Consider the following 23907-nt stretch of genomic DNA (forward strand, 5'->3'; position numbering starts at 1 on the left):
GAGCTGTCCCAGAAAGTTGAACACAGGTTCAGTGTAGTACCTGAAGTTAATTTCAGAATAAATTTTGTTTGGGTTGAAAAGTAACGCAGGTGATTTTGGTTGAATTTTCGTTGTCATCGGGGTAGTAGTTCTATATTGTAAAATACGCGAACCTATGAATTGATGAGAAAGCGAGGCCTCTGTCGTATATTGATTTATTTTGATGGCAGGTGTCGGTATATGAATGGTATGTTTGTTGGTGGTTGTGACTACTAACCCCTGTGGAGAGTGTAAACGATTGTGTGGTTAAATCCTGGTCATTTCACCTAAAGAATTTATACTATTGTAGTAGTTGTTCTTCCCATTTCAAACTGAAATAAGCAATTGCGAGTTCAATAACTGTGAGCACTTACGGTGATGACAGTACTATTGGATAGTAAGTAAAGTGGACAATTACCGGACATACTAAAAAAAGCTCTTATTCTACATTTCTGGAAAAAGATATTTTAAAAAGGGTTAGTAACCGCTAATGTCCAACGCCTGAAGAGGTTGAGTCTTATACATTATTTCATACACGGACAAAAGTGGCGGTGGAGCTTAGTGATTTGTTTTTCTTTATTTTTTACTTATTATTCAGTACTGAAAATAGGGATTTTTTTTTAAAATCTTTTCCAGCAAAAGATTATACAACAACTGAAATTGTTGAAACATAAAAGACTGAAATATTGTGTAACGTTCCTCAAGGGCAATAAATTAACGTTCATCGTTAAATTAAAATCAAAGTTCCATTGGTGTCAGAACTTATTGTGTAGTTAGTTAATACTACCTATAGTCTTATGTCAATGTCTCTGAGAATTTTAAATGCAGAAATAATAATACAAATACTTCTAAAGAGAAATATTTTGTAACGTTTTTCTCTAAAGTGAAAAGAAAGGCGTAAGATTGAATTTTGACAGTTACGATATAAGTTTTAAGCTGTCACAGAGGTTAACTGCCTCTGGTAGAAAAGATATATTTCAGCACATCGAAACAATACGCAAACAGTAGTCATTTGTCTATCAGATCAGCTGATCGCAAATAGGCGTTTTTGTGTCGTTAATTTTCTTTAACGTTGATTTAACAATCTGATGGAAATAACGGAGGAGGAGGAGGAGGAGATTAGTGTTTAACGTCCCGTCGACAACGAGGTCATTAGAGACGGAGCGCAAGCTCGGGTGAGGGAAGGATGGGGAAGGAAATCGGCCGTGCCCTTTCAAAGGAACCATCCCGGCATTTGCCTGAAGCGATTTAGGGAAATCACGGAAAACCTAAATCAGGATGGCCGGATACGGGATTGAACCGTCGTCCTCCCGAATGCGAGTCCAGTGTACTAACCACTGCGCCACCTCGCTCGGTGTGGAAATAACGATTTCGTTCATTATCTAAAGAAATATCGTTTTATATTAATCCTCTTCAAATACAGGGCACATACATAGGATTGTTTTATCGTAAGCAAACATGACTTACAGATTGCAATACTCGGGTACGTAATATTTTGTGCGTCTATGCACTGAGAGTCCCACTAGTATCTATATTGGCATTTATTTGAGTGGAAGTTATAAGTAGGGCAGTAATTTGTGATTTGTCGACTTGGAATTACAACGTCGTGAGCTTTTATTTGGGTGTTGAATTGAGGCGGTGCTGGACATCATCTGAAAAGAAAAAAAAAACTATTTATCCAATGTGTCAGTGTCAAATTAATTATGTTGCATGTAACGTACGCGTACAGGTTGCCTACTCTCTTCAACACTAACGGCCTTAATAAAATTGTGGTGTTACATTACTGAAGGAAGTTGTTGTCACCCAAGTATAGGCCCAACGAACATACATTAGTTTAGAGAATCCATCTCTAAAGATTCTCTTTAGTGTACTCAGAAGTTTTCTTATATATTGTGGATTCATTTACGATAATGATCTTGAGAGATCACAACTGTACATCAATATATTTTAACACCGCTCATCGTTTCGACTGATTCCACAACTAAGAAGGTAGATTGCATTATGTTGTGATTGCCTGTTGGCACTATTCTTTGAAAATCTGTTTGATACGCTAGTCAGGTAGTGTCGTCAATTTATGGTGTTATACCCTGTCAGTATCTTCCCTTGATATCTTCACCGGAATCTTCAGATACGTCAGTCAGGCAACCACAGCTCAGAAGTGGTGTGCTGTTTTCCTCAGAATTGATGATGCACTCTAAAGTGATTTTCCCGACGGGGTCAGGGATTTTCTCTGCCTCGTGATGACTGGGTGTTGTGTGATGTCCTTAGGTTAGTTAGGTTTAAGTAGTTCAAAGTTCTAGGGGACTGATGACCATAGATGTTAAGTCCCATAGTACTCAGAGCCATTTTTCTAAAGTGGTTGTCTATTGCCATCCTCTTTGGGATCTTCTGTTGAACACTGGCCGGTAATAACGTTTCTTCAGGGGTAGCAGTTCAACCTTTCCTATTTTTGGGAGATTTTAACGCCCATAACCCCTTGTGGGGTGGCACAATGCTTACTGGCCGACCTGGCGACATCATATTCTTGCCATATTGTATGAGTGGAGTCTCTGGGGCCCGCTCCCGATAATTATCCAAAACTTCCTGTCGCTCCATACTTTCCGTGTCAGGGTTGGTGCCACCGATAGTTCCCCCAATATCCAGGAGAATGGGGTCCGGCAGGTGTCTTGAGGGTATCTCTATTTTTAGTGGCCAGCAGCAGCAGCTGCTGCTGTAGGGCTGTTCATCTCACCTTCTCTGCATGCAGACGACTTCTGCATTTCGTACTGCTCCACCAGTACTGGTGTTGATGAGCGGCGCCTACTGGGAGCCATTCACAAGGCACAGTCATGGGCTCTAGCCCACAGCTCCAAGTTTTTATCCGCAATGACGTGTGTTATGCACTTCTGTCGGCATCGCACGTTTCGTCTAGGACCAGATAATTATCTTAATGACGATCCACTCACTGTAGTGGAGGCATATCGATTCTTAGGACTGGTTTTCGACGCCCGATTGACTTGGCTTCCTCACTTTCGTCAGCTTGAGCGCAAGTGCTGGCAGCACCTCAATGCCCTCCGCTGCCTGAGCAACACCAACTGGTGTGCAGATCGCTTTACGCTGCTGCAGCTCTACAGAGCCCTTGTTCAATTCCTCTTTGACTATGGGAGTGTTTTTTCTGGTTCAGCGGCGCCCTCAGCATTGTGTTTGAATAGCGATGAGAGCTTCTGGACGCGTCTGGTGACCAGTGTCCTGGTGAAGGCCGGAGTTCCTCCATTGAAGGTTAGGCATGCACAACTGCTGGCCAGTTACATTGCACACATTGGTAGTGCTCCTGTGCATCCGAATTATCGTCTCCTTTTCCCAGTATCCGAAAAATTGTACTCCAGATATGGTTTCTACAACTCTGTTTTCGTCTATTTTAAGTATGTACCATAGTGTTATCGTTATTTATACAGATGGATACCAGCAGGGGAATGCTCTCGGTTGCTCTGTTGTTTTCCCTGATAGGGTTTTCGAAGTGCATTATCCAGAACAATTTACAAATTATGATTTGGAGTTATATGGCATTCTAATGGCACTGGAGAGGGTTCACAGACATCACCGTACGAGTTTTCTTGTCTGTTCTGACTCTCTTAGTGCACTGCAAGCGCTTTACGAAATGTATCCGGTAGACCCACTGATTCAGCTAATCCATGACTGCTTACAGGGGCTCCAACACCATGGCAAGGAGGTAATCCTTTGCTGTGTACCTGGCCACATTGGGATACAGGGTAACACCATGGCTAATAAAGCTGCCAAGGAAGCATGTCGGGATGATGCTGTCCATCAATGTCCCATCCTGTTGCACGCCATTATCTCCTTTTCTGACTGATGCATCATGCGTCAGTAGGAGAGTGAATGGTTGCAGGTGTCGGACAACAAACTGCGGTCACTCAAACCGACCACAAAAGCTTGGTGGACTTCGTGTCAGTCTCGCCACTGGAAGGAGGTTTTGCTTACCAGACTGCACATTGGGCATAGCCCTTTCACACATAGCTTCCTCCTCCGGGGGGAGGATCCACCTTCCTGTGAAGTTTGTGGCATGCCGCTTTCAGTTCAACATATTGTGGTTATGTGTGTCCTGTGTACTAATAATATGGCAGTCCTTGCCCTCGCTGGAGATCTGCCCACCGCCCTCGCAGATGCCGATACCAGTGTTAACTGAATGGTGAAATTTTGTGAACTATGAGGCCTCGTCCGTAAACTATTGGGGAAGGACGGCAGACTTTAGTACGTTATAATTTGCTCTGCATGTGGGGACAGCCTTCATCCCCACCCATGAGATTTCATGTTGATTTTTCATCAGGGCGCTCATGACCGTGATGTCGAGCGCCCCCTCATCCCAACTCATCATCATCATCTTTTCCCACCCACGGCGGTTCATCTCCTGCATCGACGACCAAGGTCAGGGCTTACAACTGCAGTTTACATTCGATCCCTTCTATCCAAACTGGAGCCCATGCCTTTGCCACCTATACTCGAGGTCCATTCATGTACACCTCCACAGAGTACACCTAGGCCATGGCTTCTCCTGGACCTTTCACATGACCCCAAGGACTCAGTTAACTCCGCAGCTCTCCGCTACCACTTCCTCTCGATTCTCCACACGTACCGAGGTCAGGAAGTGGTTTACAACGACGGCTCGATGGTGGCTGATGGTCACATTGGCTTCACATATTTCAATGGAGGACACATTGAACCGTATTCCTTGACCGATGGCTGTGCAGTGTTTTCACTGCAGAGCTGGTGTCTATATCTTGTGCTCGTGAGCACATCTGTTCATGCCCTGGGGAGTCGTTTCTTCTGCATACTGACTCCTTGAGCAGCCTACAAGCTATCGACTAGTGCTACCCCTGTCATCCTTTGGTAGCGACCATCCAGCAGTCAATCTATGCACTGTAACGGTCTAGTCGTTCAGTGGTGTTTGTCTGGACCCTAGGTCACGTCGGAATCCCAGGCAACGAACTTCCCGACAGGCTGTCCAAACAGGCTATTCGGAAACCGCTTATGGAGGTTGGCAATCCAATAACTGACCTGCATTCGTTTTTACGCTGCAAGGTTTTTCGGCTTTGGGACACGGAATAGCATAGTCTCAGTACGCACAACAAACTGGATGCCATTATGGAGACTACAAATGTGTGGTAGTCCTCCATGAGGGCCTCTCGCCGGGACTCTGTGGTTCTCTGCCGGCTCCGCATTGGCCACGCTTGGGCGATCCACGGCTGCCTCCTGCGCCGTGAAGACCCACCGCAGTGCCGGTGTGGCGCGCTGTTGACAGTTGTCCACATAGTTTTTGGGTGCCCTGCGTCATAAACTTCTTTTACCGGACTCGTTACAGCTAATTTTTGCAGACAACGCGTTATCAGCTGATCTAGTTTTACGTTTTAAGCGTGAAGGGGTTTTTTATCCTTCTCTGTAAGTTTTAGCGCTTGTCGTTTGTCCCTCTGTTTTCTCTCCCTACTGCTTTTAGTTTGGAGGTTTTAACGTGTTGCAGGGTGGCTGGCTTCTCCTTTTTATTCTCGTGGTCGGCCAATCATGATATTCTGTTTTCTTGTTTTAATCTCTTCTAACTGATTCTTGCGTCTCTCTGTTGTTTTCTTGTCCTCTTTTGTTCCTTGTAGTGTTTGTTGCCTTTCGTTCGTTCTTGTGGTTTTTCCTTCCTTTCGGTACTGTGCTGTACTTGTCTTTCGTTTTATTCCTTACCTTGTGGAATTATTTCTCAAGAACAAGGGACCAATGACCAAGCCTTTTGTTCCCCCCCCCCCCCCTCCCAACCCCCCCGCACCGTCCCACCCTCATCCGATATTTCTAACAGAAATGTGTTTAGTTAATCAGATAAGAAAAGAATCATTAATTTTATGTATTCATAACCATTGGTGTATTTAACTTACAAGGAAATGGTGCAAACGTACTCTGAAATTTTTCACAGAGTAATAATGGTACTTTCAAAGAAACCCACTGCCAAAATTTTGGCTGCAATGGCATTTTGTAAGAATTTAAAAAAATGTTAAAGTTACTCGTTTTGGCCACATGAAGGACCACTTGCAACAGCCGTACGTACAGCCCATCCAGCCTACTGCAATCAGCAGTGCAAATCAGCAAATAAGCAGACGAAGCCGTGAGAATGTAGCGCGAAGTTCAAAGTACACACGCACGAATTTTAAGCACTTAAACCACACGAATAATGCCTCATCATTAATTTTTTGAATAACTTGCGGTTCATATTGGCAACTAAACTGTTGCAGATGTAATTGTTACAGAAATGACTACAGAGGAAAGAAAATCAAGGCAGTGTATGATGCTCATGTCCATTATAATTATCTGGGTTGTTATGCCGTGGTCGGCTAATGAATTCTGTGTCAACTCCCAACGTTTCGTCCCCGTCTGCGGGGGACGTCTTCAAGGGGGTCTGTAGCTCGATGGAAGGTCCAACACACCCACTGGCTCGCTACTGACTCCAGTGGGTGTTTTGGACCTTCCATCGAGCTACAGACCCCTGCAATGTCTAGTTTTCTGTGAGAGGTAGTGGAGCGTCTTAATGTCAGTAGAGAATCTCACACAGACCTTGAAGTCGCGGCAGAAAACGAAATGTATGACAGTGTTTGAGGTGAGAGCCGGTGAGGAAGGGGCTATACCATCAGGAACGATTCGATGGCAGCACGCTACGCTATTGTGGGAAGTACTGTGAAATCCCTTTCTTCGCGCTGGAGGCCGACCTTAGCTATTGCGCCCGCATCGGTGTTGTATATGTCTTTCTTCGGCTTAAATTGGAATGAGCACTTGTGGAAAGCTGTAGAAATGGGTGCGACTGCAAGATGTGTAGGGTGTGATTAAAACCAGGTTGTAATTTTACTGTAGCAGACAGGTTTGGGGAAAGTGACTCGTTTAGAGATATGAGAATACATGAAATATGATTGACTTGTGGGTGTGAGCCTATGAAAGTATGTGTTTAAATGGACGTAATTTATAACATATATCGTAACGTTAGAGATCTGAGAAGTTAGTGTATATTTCTTACGACCTCAATGAGCACATAATCTACTACTACTGTCTGTCATTGCATATAGCTCAGCGGACATAACACAGAACCTCTGATATGGTATCGAGACAGAATGCGTTGCAAAAGCTAATGATTTATCTTGTTGGGTGCGGTGTGATGGAGTCGCAAATAGCGCTTGCATACCACTTTCCTTAGACGAATCACTTTCAAAGTTCAGTGATTTTATCCCTAGGCTGCATCGTTGGCTGACAATACATATTCCTACGATCACCATCATGGTATTTGTGCAGAAAAAACGACCTCATTCATAGGTAATGTCGTACATCGATTCGTAATTAAGGTATAGGTTTTAAAATGGATACTTGGGTGCACCTGTAGAACCAAGACTGACTGTGACAGTAACATGCACTAGTTGCTGGAATCGGTTTTTTTCTTTAACATCTCAACGATTACGTGTCTCTTTCTAAGACACGGTGGTAGGACTCGAAAGAAGAACTTAAGAGACATGCATGCCCATCGCTGATTTTCGATCAGTGTTGTTTTGTATGGTAGGCAATTAGTTATTGACGAAGTAATATACTTAGTAGTATTGGTGGGTGCGTGATATGATCGCATTTGAGCACCAGGTTTATAAAGTATGTGTACTTGTGGAAAGGAGATGAGTGTGCCCTGTTGTAGGGGGGGAGTAAGGATTTGATTTGATTTTGAGTACTGTGATAGCAATGGGGGGAGTATGTCCAGTTGTAAGGACGGTACAGCTATTTCCAGAGCCACTGCCGACAAGAGGATGTATTTCCAATACTTCGCTCATTCTCGAATGCTGTTCAATTGTGGGTGCGATCATAATATTTAATTGTAAGTATAATGATAAAGATGTATGCGACCGGTTTTCCGGTATGATTCCGTGTATGCAAAGTCCGTGGTGGTACTGATTGACGTCTCCCGTTAACAGCAGCACCCGTGCAAATGCAGAGGCCTGTTGGATTGTAGGAAGTCACTCTCCGAATTGTTCTACAAATTCGCGATCGTTTCCCCTCGACATAAATGCGTTACTGTCTCTGCTTCCTTGCCTGCTCGCTTTTCTATGTACATCTCCAGACTCGGGAATTACAAGACCTCACGTATTTTCGCCATAATACAGGGTGGCCCAAAAAGGATGGTCACATTTTAAATAACTATAACTCCATCAGTTTTACAAATTAATTTTATTCAATTACGTAACTAAATGCTCCCAGGCACCCAATTACAAGAACTAACCACAAAAAATCATGTACGGAAAATGACTTCCGGAAGATGGTGTCCTTCCTCGGTGATGCATTCCACAAGTCTTTCCTCGAAATTTTCTATCACTTTCACTACTGTTTCTTCTTGAATTGCCATAATTTCCGCACTGATTGCCTCCTTCAGATCAATTAAGTTTCGGGGCTTCTTTACGTAGACTTTTGACTTTAGGTATCCCCAAAGAAAAAAATCACAGGCTGAGAGGTCAGGTGATCTCGCGGGCCAGTGGACATCTCCAAAACGCGAGATGATGTGGTGGGGGAACATCCGCCTTAAAACACACATGGAGTCATTGGCTGTGTGGGCCGTGGCCCCGTCCTGTTGAAACCAAATTCGATCTCGATTTACATGTAACTCTCACAGTTTCGGCACCAAAAAGCTACGTAGCATGTTAATGTAACGTTTCGAGTTCACTGTGACTGTAGCGTTGTTCTCCTCAAAAAAATAAGGACCAACAATCCCCAATCTTGAAATTCCACACCAGACTGTTACCTTAGCACTATGAAGAGGCTTTTGGTGCAATTCTCTGGGATTATCTGCTGCCCAATACCTGCAGTTTTGTTTATTGACATAGCCGTCTAAATGGAAATGGGCTTCATCTGACATAAGAAGCACAACATCATTATTAGAGTACAAAATGTCAAGCATTGATTCACAAAATCGTCTTCGCTGCTCAAAATCACGATCATACAGCTTTTGCGTGATCATAATTTTGTATGGGTGAAACTGTAACTCACGGCTTAAAATACGCTGCAACGAACTACGGCTGAGGCCTAAAGTTTGAGCATGACGCCTAGTGGAACGACACGGGCTTTGCAGCACTGACGCTCTAACATCATCAATGTTCTGTGGAGTAACTGCCGTATGTGTACGCCCTGTAGATTTACCACTTTTGACAGACCCTGTTGTCCGGAATGCAGTCACCCAACGTGATATGGATCTGCGATCTGGAACGGGTCCATCACGCGCTACACCAAAACGTTGTCGAAACAATCGTTGCACAGTAATAAACGATTCATCATTTCTGAAAAACTGTTCCACAGCAAAAACACGATGCTCGACCGTCCACTGCGCCATCTCGTGGCAAACTGGGTGTAATGGCCGACTTGCAGACGGCCGGCAGTGGTCTCTCCTCCTCGCCTTTCAATGGTACTACGCAGTTCAAATCCGACCATCCTTTTTGGGCCACCCAGTATTATACCATTTTTCCCCTATACTTCTCGATATCAACTACACAGCAGTAGCTTCCCGATAGCTAATGACACATAATTCCCGACATATAGACTCGAAATCATTTCTCTACAAATACGAAAGTTTAGGTACGTGGAGCGTCCTCTAGACCACTGAGTAACTAGAAACAAACACTTGAAAAATCATATTTCCAAATGCGAATACCGATCGCACTGACCTAACATACTCCAAATGATCCATATAATTTACAAGCCAACTAAGATCCTTCCCATGTCTAAAGAACAGGCAAACGTATCTTACAAGGGAACCTCCCCATCGCACCCCCCTCAGATTTAGTTATAAGTTGGCACAGTGGATAGGCCTTGAAAAACTGAACACAGATCAATTGAGAAAACAGGAAGAAGTTGTGTGGAACTGTGAAAAAATAAGCAAAATATACAAACTGAGTAGTTCATGGGAAAATATGCAACATCAAGGAGTCTGGGCACGCGGGAGCGCTGTGGTCTCGTGGTAACGTGAGCAGCTGCGGAACGAAAGGTCCTTGGTTCAACTCTTCCATAGAGTGAAAAGTTTAATTTTTTATTTTCAGTTTATGTGACAAACTCTTATGTTTTCATCACTTTTTTGGGAGTGATTATCACATCCACAAGAAAACCTAAATCGGGCAAGGCAGAAGAATCTTTTTACCCATTCGCCAAGTGTACAAGTTAGGTGGGTCGACAACATATTCCTGTCATGTGACGCACATGCCGTCACCAGTGTCGTATAGAATATATCAGATGTGTTTTCCTGTGGAGGAATCGGTTGACCTATGACCTTGCGATCAAATGTTTTCGGTTCCCATTGGAGAGGCACGTCCTTTCGTCTGCTAATCGCACGGTCGCACGCTTTTGCGGTGCGGTCGCAAAGCACAGACACTAAACTTATTACAGTGAACAGAGACGTCAATGAACGAACGGACAGATAATAACTATGCAAAAATAAAGAAAGTAAAATTATCACTCGGGGAAAGACTTGAACCAAGGACCTCTCGTTCTGCAGCTGCTCACGCTACCACGGGACCACGGTGCTCCTGAGCTCACATGGTCCATGATGTTGCCTATGTGGCCCATGGACTACTCAGTTTGTATATTTTGCTTATTTTTTCACAGTTCCACACAACTTCTTTCTGTTTTCTCAATTGATCTGTGTTCAGTTTATCAAGGCCTATCCACTGAGCCAACTTATAACTAAATCTGAGGGGGGTGCGATGGGGAGGTTCCCTTGTTAGTCCAGTCATATTGCAGATATACCTTGCAAAAGGTGGGGTAGAAGAGTTTATTTTTTCAACTCTTTCATATGGTTGGAAATATTAGAAAACCGAGTTTTGCCAACAAAATTTCGCTTGGGAAAACTTTCTGTAGACAAAAAACTTCGAAAATTTCGGACTTTTTTCCGTTTTTTCAAAATATCTCAGTTTCATTTGCTCCTATCGCTTTAACGTCTATTTTCTTTTTTAAAGAGCACAAAATTCTCTACAAATTTGATTCTTGCCATTTTTTTCTACTCCCAATATCTAAGGCGCTACAGCGCCTCAAAAAATACCAATTTTTCAAATTTTGAGCATAGTGGCAAGATACATTATTTTTGAACACTATTTTTTCAGTTTCTGTTTGTGTAGTATAAATACATTATACATCATGTTATATGTTGGAATTTACCACCTCACTTTCAAGTATGCAATTTCTCTGTATGCAACATGAGGATTGCTGGGCACCCATCTATTGTGATTCTTACATCACTACCTGAAGTTCACTATGGGTCACCTCAGCCCTGGTATTTGTAAAACTATAAATATAAAAATACATCATTAAGAGACACACACACACACACACACACACACACACACGCACACAAAATAAATTGTCTCAGGAAACTGAACTATTATTAGCTGCAATAGGTTGGTTGGTTGTTTTGGGGAAGCAGACCAGACATCGAGGTCATCGGTCTCATCGGATTAGGGAAGGATGGGGAAGGAAGTCGGCCGTGCCCTTTCAGAGGAACCATCCCGGCATTTACCTGGAGTGATTTAGGGAAATCACGGAAAACCTAAATCAGGATAGCCGGACGCGGGATTGAACCGTCGTCCTCCCGAATGCGAGTCCATGCTTCATGCACCATCCCTTCACTAAGCGTTTTCAAAAAACGGGTGTGAGCAGACTCCCTACGTTTAGGACTACAGTCGATAAGTGTGCTCAGTCCTTTCTTTTTCACATTGCATCCACCACTCACCACAGTTTTTTCGCAAATGAAACACAAATTCATGTCAGACATACTCATTTTCAGCTCCACAACATATACTGAATGGAAGCGACTCCATACTGTAGGACCCTTACTGTTGTGTGCTAATAGCAGTCAGCGCGCTGTGAACAATCACTAGAGATAATTAATTGCCTTCCGCCCACCAAAGAATAAATACGCTTTTGTCCGCTAAAGAACAATTCCTACATACTTTTTCTTATAACTGATTATTAACGTCAATCAACTGTAGAAAATGTACGGCACCTGCATGCAATCGTATTACATATTGTAACACAAATAAACTTCACGCAATCCGACGTGAATGTGTTCGTAGTTACTGAATATGATGCTGTTTGTCCTGGCCCTGCAGCAGAGTGAGATGGTAAATTCCAATGAATAACATGATGCGTAATATGTTTATACCACACAAATAGAAACTGAAATAACAGTGTTCAAAAATTAGGTAATTTGCCACTTTGCTCGAAATTTGAAAAACTGGTATTTTTTGACGCGCTGTAGCGCCTTAGATATTGGGAGTAGAAAAAAATGGTAAAAATCAAATTTGTAGAGAATTTTGTGCTCTTTAAAAAAGAAAATAGACGTCAAAGCGATAGGAGCAAATGAAACTGAGATATTTTGAAAAAACTGAAAAAAGTCCGAAATTTTCGAAGTTTTTTGACTGCAGAAAGTTTTCCCAAGAGAAATTTTATTGGCAAAACTTGGTTTTCTAACCTTTCCAACAATATGAACGAGTTAAAAAAATAAAATCTTCTACCACACCTTTTGCAAGGTACAGGCTTTTTTTCTGACAGTTTCACTGGACTATCTTCCGCACACCACATTCTATCTTCTCTCAACTAAATAATGACGCGAAATGTGCACTGTCAACCGAACAGTTTACATGGGCGGGAATAACACTCCATCGCAATCATAAAATCTTCTCAAAGTTTCATTTGATTACGAAAGCCGCCCAACACATACTACGTCTTAGTTCGCTAGACAAGGGCAAAGTTAACTCATATACATTCCTACAATCCAACAGACCTCTACAACCGCACGGATGCTGCTGTTAACAGGAAACGTAAATCATTCCGGAAAACCAGTCGCATATGTGTTTATCATTATACTTAAAATTAAATGTTACGATCGCGCTCTCAATTGAACAGCATTCAAGAATGAGCGAAGTATCGGAAATACACCCTCTTGTCGGCACTGGCTCTGGAAATAGCTGTACCTTCCTTATAACTGGACGTACTACCCCACTGGTATCACAGTACTCCAAGTCAAATCCTTACCTTCCCTGCAACAGGGCATAGTCATCTCCTTTCCACAAACACACATACTTTATATGCCTGATGCTCAAATGCGAACATATCACGCACCCACCAATACAACTAAGTGTATTACTTCGTGAATAACGCATTGCCTACCATATCAAATAATACTGATCAAAAATCAGCAACGGGCATGCATGTCTCTTAAATTCTTCTTTCGAATCCTACCACTGTGTCCTAGAAAGAGACACGTAATAGGCGAGGTGTTAAAAGAAAAGAAAAAAACTGATCCCAGCATCTAGCGCATGTTACTGTCACAATCAGTCTTGGTTCTACAGGTGCATACAAGTATCCATACCCGCTTTACGAATCGAGGTACGACATTACCTCTGAATGAGGTGTTTTTTTTCTGGACAAATGCCGTGACGGTGATGAAAGGAATACGTATTATCAGCCAATGATGGAGCCTAGGGATAAAATCACTGACCTTTGAAACTGATTCGGCTAAGGAACCTAGTATGTACGCGGTATTTGCGACTCCCTCACCCCCCCCCCCCCTCCATCCACCAACTAGATAATTCTTTAGTATTTGTAACGCACTCTGTCTTGACATCATATCAGAAATTCCACGATATATCCACCGAGTTATAGGCGATGACTGACTGAGAAGGAACACAAACAGTAGTAGTAGATGATGTGCTGACTGAGGTCGTAAGAAGAAAAATGTACGCTAGTTTCTCAGATCTCAAGTGTTACGCTATATGTTCGAAATGATGTCAATCATTTGGAACCCATTCAAACACAACTTGCATCGACTTACAACCACTATTCAATCATATCTGTCGCGCTCTCATATCTCAAAACGAGGCACCTTTCCCGAACCTAGCTTCTACAGTAAAATTTCAACCTGGTTTTAGTCACCCCCTATGCGTCGTGCACCTGATCCCATTTCTACAGCTTCGCGCATGTGATCGGTCCAATTTAAGTCTGAACTGAGGATAAGTCGGAGTAAGACATATCCACCAACTTCAGCAACCTCTGTAGAAACAGAACGACCTGAATTACACCAACAGGACCGTGTTTTGACCATTTGATGGAAATGCATGCAATGTGGTACGTTCCCAAACTAGATACAAATACTACAGACCTACGTCCATTCAAATCAATCAGCTCAACAGATAAAAATTACGAACTATAAAAGCTCATACGAATTAGAAGTTCGCAATGATACCCGCAAAGTAGAGAATGGATGGTTTAGCTATGATACTGAAATTGAGGAAACATGCTGTCACATGATTGGCTGGTGTTGAAGTTAGTGTAAAATTGTTCGCACTGTCAAGTTTAATGTTTATTATTAGAGTACATGGATGGTGTCTTTTCCATCCCACCCCTTCATTGGTTAGCAGATAATGATTGACTGATATGGCTTGTTTGAATTGGGGAAAAATGTCTCGTGGATGGACGGCAACTTCTGGGGGTTGCTAGCAACAAAACAGTGATCGCATACATGAATGCAATATGAGGAATGAGTCGAAAGGGAACACACAGTCGTCAGCTATTCCGTCAGTGTGAGAGATGAGTCTAAATGTATAGGTCGCCATTTGCTTTCGGACATCAGTTTGGAGACCTACGCCAACGCCGTAAAAGTCTTATACTTTCGTTATGTTGTAAGTGGGTTTTTATTTAAAATAAGCAGATGTGTGGCGTGTTATGGTAGTTGCAGTAACAAAATGATTTACACCATGCAATGTCTAGTTTTCTGTGAATGGCCGTGTATCAGGGCGTCTTAATGTTAGTTTAGAACATGAGACAGGCATCAAACTCGTCGCATAAAAACGAAATGTTTGGCGTTGTACAAAAGCGTGTTAGAAAATAGTGTTTGAGACAACTAAACAGGACGAGAGGGAGCGGTCATACGATAATTCGCCTAGAGTATAGGTGATCAAACTTTAAAGTGGCCTCGGCTGTGTCTGCGTATTTAATAGAATCGTGTCATAAATACAGCATCAGCAGCAGTAGCAGTTTGAGGTGAGAGCTGGTGAGGAAGGGTCTATACGGCTAGGAATGATTGGTTGGCTGCACGCTACGCTATTGTGGGAAGTATTATGAAATCAGTTTCCCCGCGCTGGAGGCTGGCCGCTGTTTTGCGTCATTGCTTCCGCATCGGTGCCTTGGTGACTTCTAATTCGTATGAGCTTTTATAGTTCGTAATTTTTATCTGTTGAGCTGATTGATTTGAATGGAAATGGATCTGTAGTACTTGTACCTAGTTTGGGGATGTACCACATTGCATACACTTCCACTGAATGGGCAAAACACGGTCCTGTTGGTGTAATTCAGGTCTTGCTGTTTCTAAAGAGGTTTCTCAAGGTGGTATATATGTCTTTCTCCAACTTCTGCTCAGTTCAGACTTAAATTGGACCGATCACAATCGCGAAACTGTAGAAATGAGATCGATTGCACAACGTGTAGGGGGTGACTAAAACCAGGTTGGAATTTTACTGTAGAAGCTGGGTTCGGGAAAGGTGACTCGTTTCAGGATATGAGAATGCGACAGATATGATTGAGTAGTGGTTGTAATCCAATGCAGGTATGTGTTTGAATGGAGAGAGGTGATTCCTAATGATTGACATCATTTCGAACATATAGCGTAACACTAGAGACTTTGAGAAGATGATATGATTGCGATGGAGTGTTATTCCCGCCCACGTAAATTGTTCGGTTGACTGTTTGTGCACATTCCTCGTCTTTATTTAGTTGAGAGAAGATAGAATGTGGTGCGTGGAAGATACGTTTGCCTGTTCTCTAGACATGGGAAGAACCTTAGTTGGATTGTAAATTATACGGATGATTTGGAGTGTGTTAGGTCAGCGAGGTCGGTATTCGCATTTGGAAATATGATTTTTCATATGTTTGTTTCTAGTTACTCAGTAGCCTAGAGCTAAACTGTCGTGTTTGTAGAGAAATGATCTCGAGTCTATATGTCGGGAATTATGTGTCATTAGCTATCGGGAGGCTACTGCTGTGTACTTGATATCGAGAAGTGTAGGGAAAATGTTATAATATTATGGCGAGATATGTGTGTTCTTGTAATTCCCGAGTCTGGAGATGTGCATAGAAAAGCGGGCAGGCAAGGAAGCAGAGACAGTAATGGCGAATTTGTAGAGCAGTTCTCAGAGTGACTTTGGTTCGCTGATGTAAAAGGGGTGATTTTGTATGATGGAGGGATGTGAACTGCATGTTTACTAAATCGACAAGGTACTCGGTGATATATTGCTGGGATGGATATCGGTTTCACGCTCCAGTATTGTTTCGAGTCTGGTATGTATTTGATGATCTGTAGACAAAATTTTAGTGTAATTCTCGCCGCTACAGACCACAATCTGGGATTAGGTCATAGGAGAGATGACAGTACGATCTGATGGCAGTTATGTGTACTATGTCAGCTGGACAGTAGATCTTGTGGTGGCGACACCACCTGTAAAATAAAGGCTTGTGTTCATATCTTTTTTCCCTCCATTTCGCTCGACTATCTTGGATGACGTCATGTGCTGTACACATTAGTACACGTTAATACAGGTTAGTGTACGTTAGTGCACGTTAGGACACGTTGGCCTGCCAACATGGGTCGGTAAGGGTCCATGATGCTGGGTTGTGGATTGTGGTGGAGACTTTAACTACTTGATTCCAAGTCCAGGTGGGTGTGGCATTGCTGAAAATTGATTCAAAGTCCTAGGTTCTGTGAAGTCGAATCATGTGACTAATGCGGTAGCCAATAGGAGTACAGCATTCTAGGGGTGAGGGGTGCTAGGTCGTGAATGAACACCGCACTGATAGTGGGAAAATGTGAAACTTCTCATTTGATAATTGAATATTGAAATTTTAAGCTGACTTATTGAATATGATTAAAATTGAATTAAGTATTTAGGTAATTGATAGGTTAGATACACGAGGTATGTGTTACTTTCGTTAGCATATTTACAGAAGACTATGTCCAGCCCAAGTATATAGAGTGCATTCTTGAGACTGTGATGTAAGTGGTCGCTCGTGGGCCACTGACGCGGCAAGTGTTCAGTTATAACGCGCGCGCGAGACAGAGACACAGAGAGAGCAGATGAACTTGTGTCATCACTCGACTTCACGGTAGCGCCTTCTGGTGTCCACGATAAGAACTAAGTCAGTTGGGCTCTGGAGCTCGTGTGAACACAGTGGGTGCTGTCATCTTGAATACTGGTACTTGCGTCATGATCTGACGTCAGGAGAGCGCCCTCTGGTGGCACCGATATGAACCAAGGCAGTTGGGCTGTGGAGCTCGTGGTGGGTACACCGGGTGCAGCCATCTTGAATGACAGTACTTGCGTCATGATCTGGTATCACGGTGGCGCCCTCTGGTGGCACAGATATGAACTAAACCAGTTGGAGTTCAGACCCAGTGGAGAACACAGCTGATCGAAATTGGTTAAATAATAAAGACAAGTCCTTATTTCCCACCATTTTCTTTGCTTAGTAGAGATAAGCGTGGTGTGATGCGTTATCCTGTTGGAATTTGACTTCCCGCCATTTTTCTTGGTGAGGGGGGTGTGGCACTTTACCACCAAAATTCAAACTTCCCGCAAAAATCCGCCATCTTGATTGACGTCAAAGCCGCCATCTTGGATGACGGTACTTTGGTGTTGAACCAGCCTAGCCCCAATACTGTTGTAGATATACTATCCTAGGTTTATTAATATGTAACAATTATATGAACCACACTGAATAAAGTACCATAGGAGGTGGTCTTACAAATAATTAATTTTTCATGGTGGCATTTTTAATGTTATTCACACACTTTCACTATCTCACCTTACTGTAATGAGTAGCTTCTCAGCAGCAGAAGTAGTAAGTCAGACATCTGTGTCTTGCTTTGTCAGAGCAGCTGATTCCTACGAAACGTGAAACTGTCTGGACTTATTCTGTAGAATTCACGGCATTTTTGTGTTCGTGGTGACACACCTCACAAAAAACCGCAGCCGGACTGTACGATCTGAGTTGGGTGAACCACTGACTTTTAAATATACATACAGTAGACATGCATAAAATTTAATAACCTTAAATTAACTTAACCCTTAAGGTTAAAACATGAAGTTATTGCTGATAAGGCTTAAAAGTTACGCAACGTGTACGCCTAGTTGCAGTAATAAATACTCATCTCTTCCTAAGAATTCAGTGAGTAGGTTGCACCTGCGTTCCATGGCACAGAACCTTGACGTCAGGAATCACGGAAGTTAAATAAAGTCTCAAATCGCTTTGGTCAAAGTCAGTTTCTGTATTTAGTTTTTGAATAGGCATGTGAAGAAAACAACTTTTCGCACAAATATGTGGGTGAAATCAGTGATAAAGCCATGTATAGCATTATTCGCTAACAATAGAAACTCTTTTAACTTAATCAAAACCGAAGTAATGACAAAGGTTTATAACTTGTCTGTAACTGAAAACCAGTGGAAATTTCAAGGAATTGCTCTTTTATTCACGTGTAATGTGGATTCTAAAATTGTTGACTCTTTGAAGGGATTGCGAATCCAATTGTTATTGCAGGACATAGGAGGGAAATATTCTCTGAAGGTTTTTCCAAGTCCCTTAAAACGTTATTTAACCATGTTCTTGACATTGTCGTCAAAAGAAAGATGATTTGCCACTAGTAAGTTGTAAAGGGTATCACAACACTTTGTCTGATTCTTGTTGAAACACATTTTCCAAAAAATGAATGAATGATTCGATACGGTCTTGTACAATATAAATGTTTGTATTTGACTCTTGGAGGAATAAGTTTAAACTGTTAATTTTAGAGAAAATGTCTGCGAAATAAGCTAAAGTCTGAAGCCAGATTCCATCTTCCATGCACTTTGTTTTGTGAAAGGCGTGACTGGCTAGTAAAATGCAAACTTCATCTTTAAGCACATACAGTCTGGAAATAGTTCTACCTCTAGGCAGCCAGCTACCTTCAGTGTGAGACAATAAAAACTCATAAATCCTTCCCATCTCCTCATAAAGCAATGCAAAGATGCGGGAACTTGTAGGGGAAGACTTAATAAAGTTAACTTTTTCACTGCATAGTCCAGCACTGATTTAAATCCAAGGGGCATGCATTTAGAAACAAGAGCCTGTATATGAATGCAGCAATGTGTCCAAGAAGCGTTCGACTCTACCGATTTCACTTTGTCTACAAACTCAACATAACACCCTGTTAGAGATTTTGTTCCATCTGAACAAATGCCTACACATCGAGTCCACTCTATTTAAATTTCGCGAAACTTAAGTATATCTACTCCCCATCTTTACCACAGTAGCGCCTCTACAACTGACTCAGCATTAATACCATGAACGAAAAGTACCAAAACAGCTAAATTGACAACGTCAGTCGGTTCGTCAAGTTCAATCGCGAAAGGGGTGGCACGAACTCTTTCAAAAATTTCACTTTCGACATAATTTGACATGTCTTTAATCCGGCGGTTGTTGACACATACAAAAAAATAAGTTTTGCATCACTCCCGTTTCCAGAACTCCCGAAGACAGAGGATGACTGAGGATATTGTATCACAGACACAGTCCCTTTGACTGTTGAGAGATGTCACTAAACCCACCCAAAGATGTAAACAACCATACATGAGCAGCACCTATTAGACGGAGGGAGTTCCGACAGCCGATCAGTTCCAGTTATTCCACCAGGACGGATGAAACGACTCATGTTATCTGTAGTTCAACCATGCCTAGACGGTCAATAACGGTTCGATCGCGTCCGCATTGTTACTTTGTGCGAGGAAGGGCTCTGAACAGAGAAAGTATCCAGGCGTCTCAGAGTGAACCAAAGCGATGTTATTCGGACATGGAGGAGAACATACCTCCCTCAGGCCACCCAAGGGCTACTACTGCAGTGGATGACCGCTACCCACGGATTATGGCTCGGAGGAACCCTGACAGCAACGCCACCATGTTGAATAATGCTTTTCGTGCAGCCACAGGACGTCGTTTTACGACTCAAACTGTGCGCAATAGGCTGCATGATGCTCAACTTCACTCCCGACGTCTATGGCGAGGTTCATCTTTGCAACCACGACACCATGCAGCGCGGTACAGATGGGCCCAACAACATGCCGAATGGACCGCTCAGGATTGGCGTCACATTCTCTTCACCGATGAGTGTCGTATATGCCTTCAACCAGACAATCGTCGGAGACGTGTTTGGAGGCACCCGGTCAGGCTGAACGCCTTAGACACACTGTCCAGTGAGTGCAGCAAGGTAGAGATTCCCTGAAGTTTTGGGGTGGCATTATGTGGGGCCGATGTACGCCGCTGGTGGTAATTGAAGGCGCCGTAACGACTGTGCGAGAGTGAATGCCATCCTCCGACAGACAGTGCAACCATATCGGCAGCATTTTGACGAGGCATTCGTCATCATGGACGACAATTCGCGCACCAGTCGTGCACATATTGTGAATGACTTCCTTCACGATAACGACTTCGCTCGACTAGAATGGCCAGCATGTTCTCCAGACATGAACCCTATCTAACATGCCTGAAATAAAACTTCCTGGCAGATTAAAACTGTGTGCCTGACCGAGACTCGAACTCGGGACCTTTGCTTTTCGCGGGCAAGTGCTCTACCAACTGAGCTACCGAAGCACGACTCACGCCCGGTACTCACAGCTTTACTTCTGCCAGTACCTCGTCTCCTACCTTCCAAACTTTACAGAAGCTCTCCTGCGAACCTTGCAGAACTAGCACTCCTGAAAGAAAGGATATTGCGGAGACATGGTTTAGCCACAGCCTGGGGGATGTTTCCAGAATGAGATTTTCACTCTGCAGCGGAGTGTGCGCTGATATGAAACTTCCTGGCAGATTAAAACTGTGTGCCCGACCGAGACTCGAACTCGGGACCTTTGCCTTTCGCGGGCAAGTGCTCTACCAACTGAGCTACCGAAGCACGACTCACGCCCGGTACTCACAGCTTTACTTCTGCCAGTACCTCGTCTCCTACCTTTCAAACTTTACAGAAGCCCTCCTGCGAACCTTGCAGAACTAGCACTCCTGAAAGAAAGGATGTTGCGGAGACATGGCTTAGCCACAGACTGGGGGGTGTTTCCAGAATGAGATTTTCACTCTGCAGCGGAGTGAAAGTTTCATATCAGCGCACACTCCGCTGCAGAGTGAAAATCTCATTCTGGAAACATCCCCCAGGCTGTGGCTAAGCCATGTCTCCGCAATATCCTTTCTTTCAGGAGTGCTAGTTCTGCAAGGTTCGCAGGAGGGCTTCTGTAAAGTTTGGAAGGTAGGAGACGAGGTACTGGCAGAAGTAAAGCTGTGAGTACCGGGCGTGAGTCGTGCTTCGGTAGCTCAGTTGGTAGAGCACTTGCCCGCGAAAGGCAAAGGTCCCGAGTTCAAGTCTCGGTCAGGCACACAGTTTTAATCTGCCAGGAAGTTTCATATCAGCGCACACTCCGCTGCAGAGTGAAAATCTCATTCTGGATGCCTGAAATAGATTGAAAAGGGCTATTTATGGACTACGTGACCCACCAACCACTCTGAGGGACCCAAGCCGAATCGCCGTTGAGGAGTGGGACAATCTGGACCAAAAGTGCCTTGATGAACTTGTGGATAGTATGCCACGATGAATAGAGGCATGCATTAATGCAAGAGCATGCGCTACTAGGTATTATAGGTACCGATGTGTACAGCAGTCTGGACCATCACCTCTGAAGGTCTCGCTGTATGATGGTACAATATGCAATGCGTGGTTTTCATGAGCAATAAAAAGAGCGGAAATGATGTTTATGTTGATCTCTATTCCAATTTTCTGTACAGTTTCCGGAACTCTCGGAACCGAGGTGATGCAAAACTTTTTTTGATGTGTGTATTATCGGACAATTGTACCATATAGACTTTTTTGTGAAAGATTCTCCAAGCATGCACTTTACTACATCATTTGTACATGGCTGCACTAAATCTTCAGCTATTGAATGGAGTTTTGCAGTTTTAGCAGTTCTCTAGCTAACGTGATAGGACACTTCAAGAGCATTGTGATTTTTCGACTTGTCAGTTTTTCGTGCTAAAAAATCTGCAGATTTGCTTACAGGGCTGGAGTGTTTAGTTTATAAATGGTGTTTAGAAGAGAAGGTTTCGGATTACTGTCAGCAAGAATGTCGCCACAAAGGACACACCTTGGTCTTGGAAGCCCCGTCTCCTATACAGGGCGATTCACGAAGATGTGAAAAAATTTTAATGTTATTCTACAAGTAAAACTAAATAAAAAAGTTCATATAAACATGGGTCCGCAGTTGTTTAGTTACAGAGTTACGGCTAATAAAAGATTTTGCCTGAAATTTAGCAACTTTGCTAATATGAAGCCATCGCAAAACTGTACGAGGTTGAAGTAAAGCACGATTTCCATTTTTTTTTTGTTATTGATGTAGTGAATCTAATAAAACATGTCCCAGACATGTAGCTGCAGTAGTTTTTCAGAACATCTAGAGAAGCAAAGATTATTATACAAGTAAATGTCTACTTTCCATTAAGAATTTAGAAATGTTTCTGCAACTGTTGGCAACCGTTAGCGAGTTTTTTCAGTCGTTTCCTTACCTTGAAACGAGGTAGTTTTCTGTATTGTTCAGTGAAAGAACATAATAACAGTGTATTTAAGTGAAACCACTTAGTAACTGTTGTAGTTTGTGGATCACAGCTACAGCTGACTGCACAGCGTTTTGTAATCGCTGGCCCATTTCTCAATAGTAGCAATTTTTATTTTACTTTCATTTGTATTTTATATTTATTATCAAAATGAAATGTTAATTAACAAATGTGAATCAATTTTTTATCAAAAATAACGCCTTTGTATTTATAATAACTACACTGAAGTGCCAAAGAAACTGGTATAGGTATACGTATTCAAATACAGAGATACGTAAACAGGCAGAATACGACGCTGGGGTCGGCAATGCCAATATAAGACAAGTGTCTGGCGCAGTTGTTAGATCGGTTACTGCTGCAACAATGGCATTTCATGAGTGTACCAGCCGGCCGGAGTGGCCGAGCGGTTAAAGGCGCTGCAGTCTGGAACCGCACGACCACTACGGTCGCAGGTTCGAATCCTGCCTCGGGCATGGATGTGTGTGATGTCCTTAGGTTAGTTAGGTTTAAGTAGTTCTAAGTTCTAGGGGACTGATGACCTCAGATGTTAAGTCCCATAGTGCTCAGAGCCATTTGAACCATGAGTGTACCGTCAACATCAGGAATCCGGTAAAACATCAAATCTCTGACATCGCTGTGGCTGGAAAAAGATCCTGCAAGAACAAGGATAACGACGACTGAAGAGAATCGTTCAACGTGACAGAAGCGCAACCCTTCCTCAAATTGCTGCAGATTTCAATGCTGGGCCATCAAAAAGTGTCAGTGTGCAAACAATTCAACGAAACATCATTAATAAGAACTTTTGTAGCCGAAGGCCCATTCGCGTACCCTTGATGACTGCATGACATAAAGCGTTACGGTTCGCCTGCACCTGTACCAATATTGGACTGTTGATGACTGGAAACATGTTGCCTGGTTGGACGAGCCTCGTTTGAAATTGTACCGAGTGGATGGACGCGTATGGGTATGGAGACAAACTCATGAATACATGGAGCCCGCATGTCAGCAGGAGACTGTTCAAGTTGGTGGAGGCTCTGTAATGGTGTGAGGCGTGTGTAGTTGGAGTGGAACGGGACTCCTGATATATCTAGATACTACTCCGACAGGTGACACGTATGTAAGCATCCTGTCTGATCAGCTGCATCCATTCATGTCGATTGTGCATTCCGACGCATTTGAGCAATT

The sequence above is a fragment of the Schistocerca serialis genome, chromosome 4 (assembly GCF_023864345.2).
Source record: "Schistocerca serialis cubense isolate TAMUIC-IGC-003099 chromosome 4, iqSchSeri2.2, whole genome shotgun sequence".
NCBI lineage: Eukaryota > Metazoa > Arthropoda > Insecta > Orthoptera > Acrididae > Schistocerca > Schistocerca serialis.